The sequence below is a fragment of the Pteropus medius genome, unplaced genomic scaffold (genome assembly GCF_902729225.1).
Source record: "Pteropus medius unplaced genomic scaffold, Ma_sr-lr_union100, whole genome shotgun sequence".
Taxonomy (NCBI): Eukaryota; Metazoa; Chordata; class Mammalia; order Chiroptera; family Pteropodidae; genus Pteropus; species Pteropus medius.
Genome location: NW_024350325.1, coordinates 6,781,995 through 6,789,048, shown reverse-complemented (window position 1 = coordinate 6,789,048; position 7,054 = coordinate 6,781,995).

Genomic DNA, 7,054 nt, shown 5'->3' with positions numbered 1-7,054 from the left:
TTTTTTGGCAACAAGCACAGAGCCTGATGTGATGTATTTTTTTGGAAACAAATTTTTGAAAGCATGGGATACCCCAGTGAGATGTCATAAGTTAGCAAGCTGCACAGTATAGGAAAACTTCTACTTCAGCAAAACTATACAGTATATGCAAAGCATTCTTAGTCCTCCTGTGATTGTTTTGATGGTCAAAATAAGATGAGAGCTATTCTGCACTTAGGTATGTCAGGCAGTGTACTAGGTGCTTTCTTTATGCTTTCTTGCTTAATCCTCCCAATGACAACATGAGGTAGGTATTACTAACCTCACTCTGCAGGTGGGGAAACAGAGGCTTTTCCAACATCGCAGGGCTGGTAAATGGTGGAGCTGGCCCTTTAACCCCAAAGCAGATATTTTCCCCCTTGGTCAAAGGACTGGTTAAGTTAGGCCATGTGGTGAGTGCCCATCAAATTGTTGTTCATCATCCTTTTTCTACTAGTTTCTTCTTCCTCCATTCATCCACATGATTGTGGTAGGAGTTACTATGTTTCTACATGATGCTGACCCCTTGACACATTGGTTTGATCTGGGGCATTTGGTTCAAGCTGGCCAGTCTGTCCTTTCCTTGAGATTTTAGCTTGGGAGTAAGAACTAGAGGTGGGTTTCTTGCTGGGTGCATGAACTGCAACATGTAAATCCTGGGAGCAGGGTGACCATGTCTCACCAAGTGGATAGAGGAGCAGAGGAGGCTGGTCTGCAATAACAGGTAAGAGTAGAGCAGATGGGCAGGGAAAGACAGAAGGAGTGATGCAGAGAGGAGCCTCTAGGCTCCCTCTATGGCTCCTGGCTGCAGTTCCATTCCAAGGACTGCATCTCTATCTTTGATGTTTATGAGGCACCCTAGATCTTTCCAATAAATTCCTCTTTTCCTTTTAGCTGGTTCAAATTGGGCTTCTTCTACTGTGGCCAAGAGCACTAACTCTTAATAACACAAGATTTATTGAAAAGATACTGGAGCAGTTCATAAAAGAGATAGAAAATTGGCACGAGTGTGAGAAAGGCAGCAAGAAGGTGGCCCCACAACCTCAGCCACAGGCACTCTGATCCTTGCATGATGATGTGGCTCTGGCCCCTTCCACATCTGTGTGTCAGAGCTGGAGCTTCATGTGCCCAAAGAGGGGACCCTGCTGAGTCACTCTCCATCCCTTTTCCTGAAGAAAGGGAGGAAGAGTGTTGGCTGACAAAAGTGGAAGCTGCTCTGTGTCTGGACCTGATTCATCCCTTAGAAAATCTCTCATTTTAGTGTATTGATTGCTTGGTTGCCTAGGGAAGGAAAGCCATTTCTGTTTCTGAAGGTTTCATTAATCTCTTAAGGAGAAATGTAGAGGCCCAGAGCAGAGAAACCTGGGAAATCCATTTTTTTCCTTATTGATACCATGCTGTCTGTCCATCTGGGACAGATCTTCTTTAGCGTCCTGACTTTCCACTCACTGCAGCATGACGTTGAGCAAGACGTGTCATTATTCTGTAAAACAGGGACAATAACAGCACCTACCTTATAAAGTTGTTTTAAGTATTGAATGAGATCATGTTTGTAAACGCTTTGTCTAGAATCTGACACCCAAAAGATGCTTAACAAATGGTAGCGATGATCATGATTCACTTGCAGAGATATATCTGTGATAGACTTTGAATCCCGAGCTATCTGAATAGGGAGGCCTGAAACCTGGGGGCTCTGACCTGGCATCTCTAATTAAAATCTTCCTTATTTCTCACCAATCAGTCTTAAATTAAGTCCTAAGCCTCAAAACCTCTGCTTAAATGTTTTTTTTATAATATAATATACATACAGAAATACACAAATCATTTGAATTTTATCTATGTATGTACTATGTAATCATTACGAGGGCAAATATCTAAGTCACTTACAGCATTTCCGAAGATCCCTCCCCGTCCCCTCCCACTCAATACCCACTGTCTTCCCCAGAGGTAGTCCCTACGCTGACCTCTTTCACCACAGATTTGTGTTTCCTGTTCTTGAACTTCGCATAAATGAAATCATACATCATGCACTTTTGTTGTCTAACCTCTTTTCACTCAATATTTTCTCTCTCGATATCGTTGAATATAAAAGTGGCTTATTCTTTTTATTGCTGTGTAATAAAATATGAATATGTGCCATAGTTCATCTATTTTACTGTTGGTGGACATTTGGATTTTTTCTCCTGTATGAACACATCTTCTGGAGGAGATTTCACACATTTCTCTTGGTATACACATACTTTGCAGTAGAATCGCTGGGTCATGAGGTAAGCCTATGTTTGCCTTTAATGGATTTGATCAGCATCCCTCGGCCTCATTTGAACCATGGACTCTAAGTCTTTGCCTCAGTGAGCCTCAGCTTCCACATGATACTTGGAAGGGGAGAGGACAGGAAGGCAAGTAACTAGGAACAAAACGGCCGCGTAGCTGGCAGGTCTCTGGGGACTTGCAGGAATTTCAGGGACAACCTCATCCCCCACTAATAGCCACCAAAGTCCAGGCAGGGCAATGCAGGTGGCCCTATGCTTTGTGAGAAACCCAAGGCCCAGAGAGCTGACATATTCCTTCCAAGACAGGCCAGGACAGAGCTCCAATGGCTTAACTGCACTCCTAGTGTAGATGAATCAGCAGATATGGTGAGAGTCTGGATGAACTTCTGGGGAAGTATCTGGCTTCAGCAGTAAATCCTGACAGGATTCCACCTGAGACTGGGAAGGCAGGGTCCAGCTGACCCAGTGCGTCCTCCCTTTAAAAGCTCCAACAGAAAATTTATTACTGTCATCTACTCCATAGGCTGCTTCTCTACATTTTTTTTTTAAAAATGATGCTTTGATTCTGATAGTGACATCTCTAGTGAACTTGAGAATGGACATTTGTTCCGATACCTTGGTTTTCACAGTTACTATAATTTATTTTTGAAAAAGACATTTTAGCTCTTTTCGTTGCACGTATTTATTTTCCCAACTGTTCTCATTTGCTAAACAGAAACTTTATAAAGTGTCCCAGATTTCATAATGGTTAACACTTTTAAAAATGAATTTGGTTTTATAAGTTAAGCTGACACAACACAATTTCTTAGATAAATTAATTCCCTAGCTTTGATGAGGCCTAGATAATCTGTGTCCTTAATTATTTAGCTATTGACATCAATTTCCTTTGGACCATTACCAGAAAAGCAGAGGGTTCCTAGTTCATTTCACTTTCTTCCAGAAAAGATTCATGTAACTTTTTCCAGACAAACAGATATCAAGGCAGACTTAAAATATTGTTCCATAACTAGCTCAGAATCAGAAACTTTGAATTTTTTTCTTACTAGTATTATTTTGTTTTTAAAAAATTCTTTTCAGTATTATTCCAGAGAGCTCTGTTTACATATATTTGCCAGGTCCAAACCCTGTTTTTGCCATCTGCTGGCTCCTTAGGTTAGGCAAGTCTCCAACATGGGCTTCCCCATCTGTGAAGGTTGGGAAGGCCTACCACAGGTGCTGTTGTGTTAAGGTAACAAATAGGAAGCTTGGCTGTGCTCATTAAATGTCATTAATTGTTATTTTAATAATCACAAAACATACATGTATTAAACTGAATTGTTTTAGAAACTTGTGTGATTTGCATAATACCATTTATGTCAATTCAGAGTTTATTCGACATCGACAAATACTAGGGTCCTACTATGTGTCAGGAACTGTTTTAGGCAAGCAATAAAAACTTACATTGGTTAACTGAAGCAGAAACAAAATTTATTAGAAAGTACTGGGTAACTTAGGAATCTCCAGAAGGACCAGGCTCAGAGGATCCCCCCGAATCAGGCTGCAGAGCTCGTCCTGTGGACATCATTGCTCTTGCTTTTAGGCATAGACCTCGCTTCCAGCACTGCAATTTCCAGCTAGACATTGCTGCAGCTTCTGTTGTAACTGCTTCTTGGAGCTGTGTGTGGTGGCTGCCACTGTCTATGTGTAATCTGACTGGATTTACACAGTCCCTGCTTCTCTGCATTGCTATCTGTGCAGGTGTATCTGATCGGCAGAGCCCAGGTCAGATGTCCTTGCCTCAACCCCAGCCAGTACTGGGAAAGTGAGGAGCTGGCATGTTCAGCTTTATAGTGGGAGGTGGGTTTTACCTCCTTTATTAGTTTGCTACAGCTGCGGTAACAAAGTACCACCAACTAATTGGCTTAAACCAGAAGAATTTATTGTTTCACAGTTCTAGAGGCCAGACATCTGAGATGAAGGTGTCAGCAGGGCCATGCTCCCTCTGAAGGTCCTAGGGAAATATGTTTTCCACAGCTCTCTCCCAGTTTCTGGTAGTTCCTCGGCTGTGGCTGCAGAACTCCAGTCTTCACACGGTGTTCTCTCTGTGTGTCTGTCCCTTTTTATTCGACCAGGGGCCCGATTTACTCCAGAATGACCTCGTCTTAACTAATTACATCTGCAACAGCTCTGTTTCCAAATAAGGTCACCTTCCAAGGTACTGGGGATTAGGACTTCAGCATGTGAATTTGGAGGTAACATTCAACCCGTAACTGCTCCTAAGGTGGGAGTCTTCCCTACTACAGAGAGGGTGGCCAAAAGTGAGGCATAGCCACTATAAATTCAGACAATAATGTGTCCAATGTGTGACACTTTAATAACATGTTGTTGATTAGAGTCACAATCTTATGTTGACTAAAGGTTGTTTTTATAAATAGTAAGCAGAATAAATTAAAGAAACTGAAGTCATAACACTTTTAGAGCTGGAAAGAACCTCAGAGATTGATCTGGTGCTTGCTTTCTCCCAGTGAAAAACAGAGGTCCAGAAAAGTAAGGTGACCTGTCCAAGGTCACACAGCAAAGATGGAACTAGACCCAAGAGACTAAGGCCCAGTGCTCTTTCCTCCAGAACACATGGTCTCTATTTTCTGTTCCTTTTACAATCAGGGTTCTATCAGGCCCAAACACCAGCTTCACATTTACACAACTTTTAGACCTTCTTTCTGATTCCCTGAGAGGACTGTCCACAGAGCATCCCAACACCCACTTGCTGCTGCCTAGTTTTGGGCTGCAGGCTTGGGCTGCAGGCTAACAATGGTTGGTGGCTGCAGTTTGCTCTGGGGTTGCTGAGCACTCTGAGGACTTGGCCCAAGGTCCTGGCCTGGGCTGTGGGGCAGGGGTGGATTCCGGGAAGTGCTGAGCCAGGTCCTGGAAGTGACTTCAGCTCTTCTTGAAAGAGGAGAGGCGACCTAGAAATATAGCGGTTGTCCTTCTCTGCTGGAAAAGAATATAAATAAAGAAAGAGAATTTCAAAAAGAACATTTAGAAAAAGTAATCTCCTGCTGGACTGGGCTCTGAGAACTGTGCTCAGATCACTTGAAAAGTGAGAGCCGTGGGCTCTTCTGAGAGATCTCACCTTCCTGAGATCTGGTACAGCTTAGGTTCCCAGTGGGTGTGCTGGAAGCCTTTCAGGGGGATGTGTGGGACTTTGATTTTTAAGATGTTGAAATAAAACATTTTAGCTCTGCCTTTTTATTTTGACGTTATTGATGGTTGAAAGTTTTGTGATAACCCAATGGCTTCTAAAGATGTTCATCTCTGACAGGACATTAATTGCAAAAACAAAACAAAACAAAACAAAACAAAACAAAACAAAACAAAACAAAACACAACCAACCCAAAAAACAACAAAAAAAACAAGTCCCAGATCTTTCTTTCCTTCTTGCCATTTTCCAGTCCTCTTTTTCTGTTTCATCATGTCTGTATGCAAAGAAAGAGCTCAGATGTGAGATTTCTTGTTTTCCACACTTTTCTGAATATATTTAAGAAAATGACCTAAACGCTTTCCAGCTTGTTCCTTCCCATGCAGCAGATTCTTGCCTCAGTGAAGGAACCTGCCCTGCTGATAAACACTGGGAAGTTTTCACAGGTCTTTTCCCTCCCCGAATTGTCTTCTCCCTTTGGGATGGGGAATCCCTCACAAGGAGCAGTTCCAACTTCTCTGTAGGTGTGGCCAATCCAAGTTTATGGATTTCTATACTTTACTTTTCTTCTTTCCCATGCTTACTTGTGGCTTATAAACACCTTTCAAGAATAGACTCAGCTAGTCACTACCTAGGAGAATCCATCAGTAGTTTGAGACTCAGGTCGCATATGAAGAAGGAAGAGAATTGTTTTAGTTTGTTTGTTTTTTGTTTTGCTAGTGTTAAAGTTTCGATTGCCCTGTTTTTTCTTCTTCCTCTCTCAATCTCCATGACCTTGAAGAATTAGATCTCTACTATCAATGCCTCTCATTGTGACTGACATTCGGTCAATGTTTGTTATTCTGAATTGTGCCTTATTAGTCATGGCACTGAGCCCCAGGTGAGCTGGCTGAATGTCAAAAGACCCAGAGGCCATTTTGGTTGCGGAAAGTTCTCTTCCTGAACAATTTAAGCTTTTAACAATTGGTCTGTTATTACATGTTTTAGTTTGTTACTGCTGGATTGTTTAAACAACAGAAATTAATTTTCTCACAATTCTGGAGACAGAAAGTCCCAGACCAAGGTGTTGTCAGGTTTAGTTTCTCCTGAGACCTCTCTGGCTTGCAGATGGCTGCCTTTCCACGGTGTCCTCACATAACCTTTTGTCTGCGCACACTTGTGTGCCTGGTGTTTCTCTGTGTGTCCAAATTTCCTCTTCTTATAAGGATATGAGTCAGACTGGATTAGGACCTATCTATGTGACCCCTTTCACTTTAATCACCTTTTTAAAGGCTTGATCTCCAAATATAGTCTAAGGTACTGGGAGTTAGGGCTTCAACATATGGTTTTGGAGAGTCACAATTCAGCCCATAGCACTTTATATCTTTATTCCTGGAACAGATCCTAAATCAAGAAGTCAGAGATGACTAGGACCAAAGTGGACCTCAGACACCTGGTCTTTCCGGTCACTTCACAGATGAGGAACCTGAATCCAAAAAGGAAAACTGAAAATAATCTGCATTAAGAAAATTGAGGATCCTGACCACCTTCTCCCACAACTCCAAGCTTTTTTGGCTCCAGTCCAGGCTGAAGTTATAGGCTCAACCT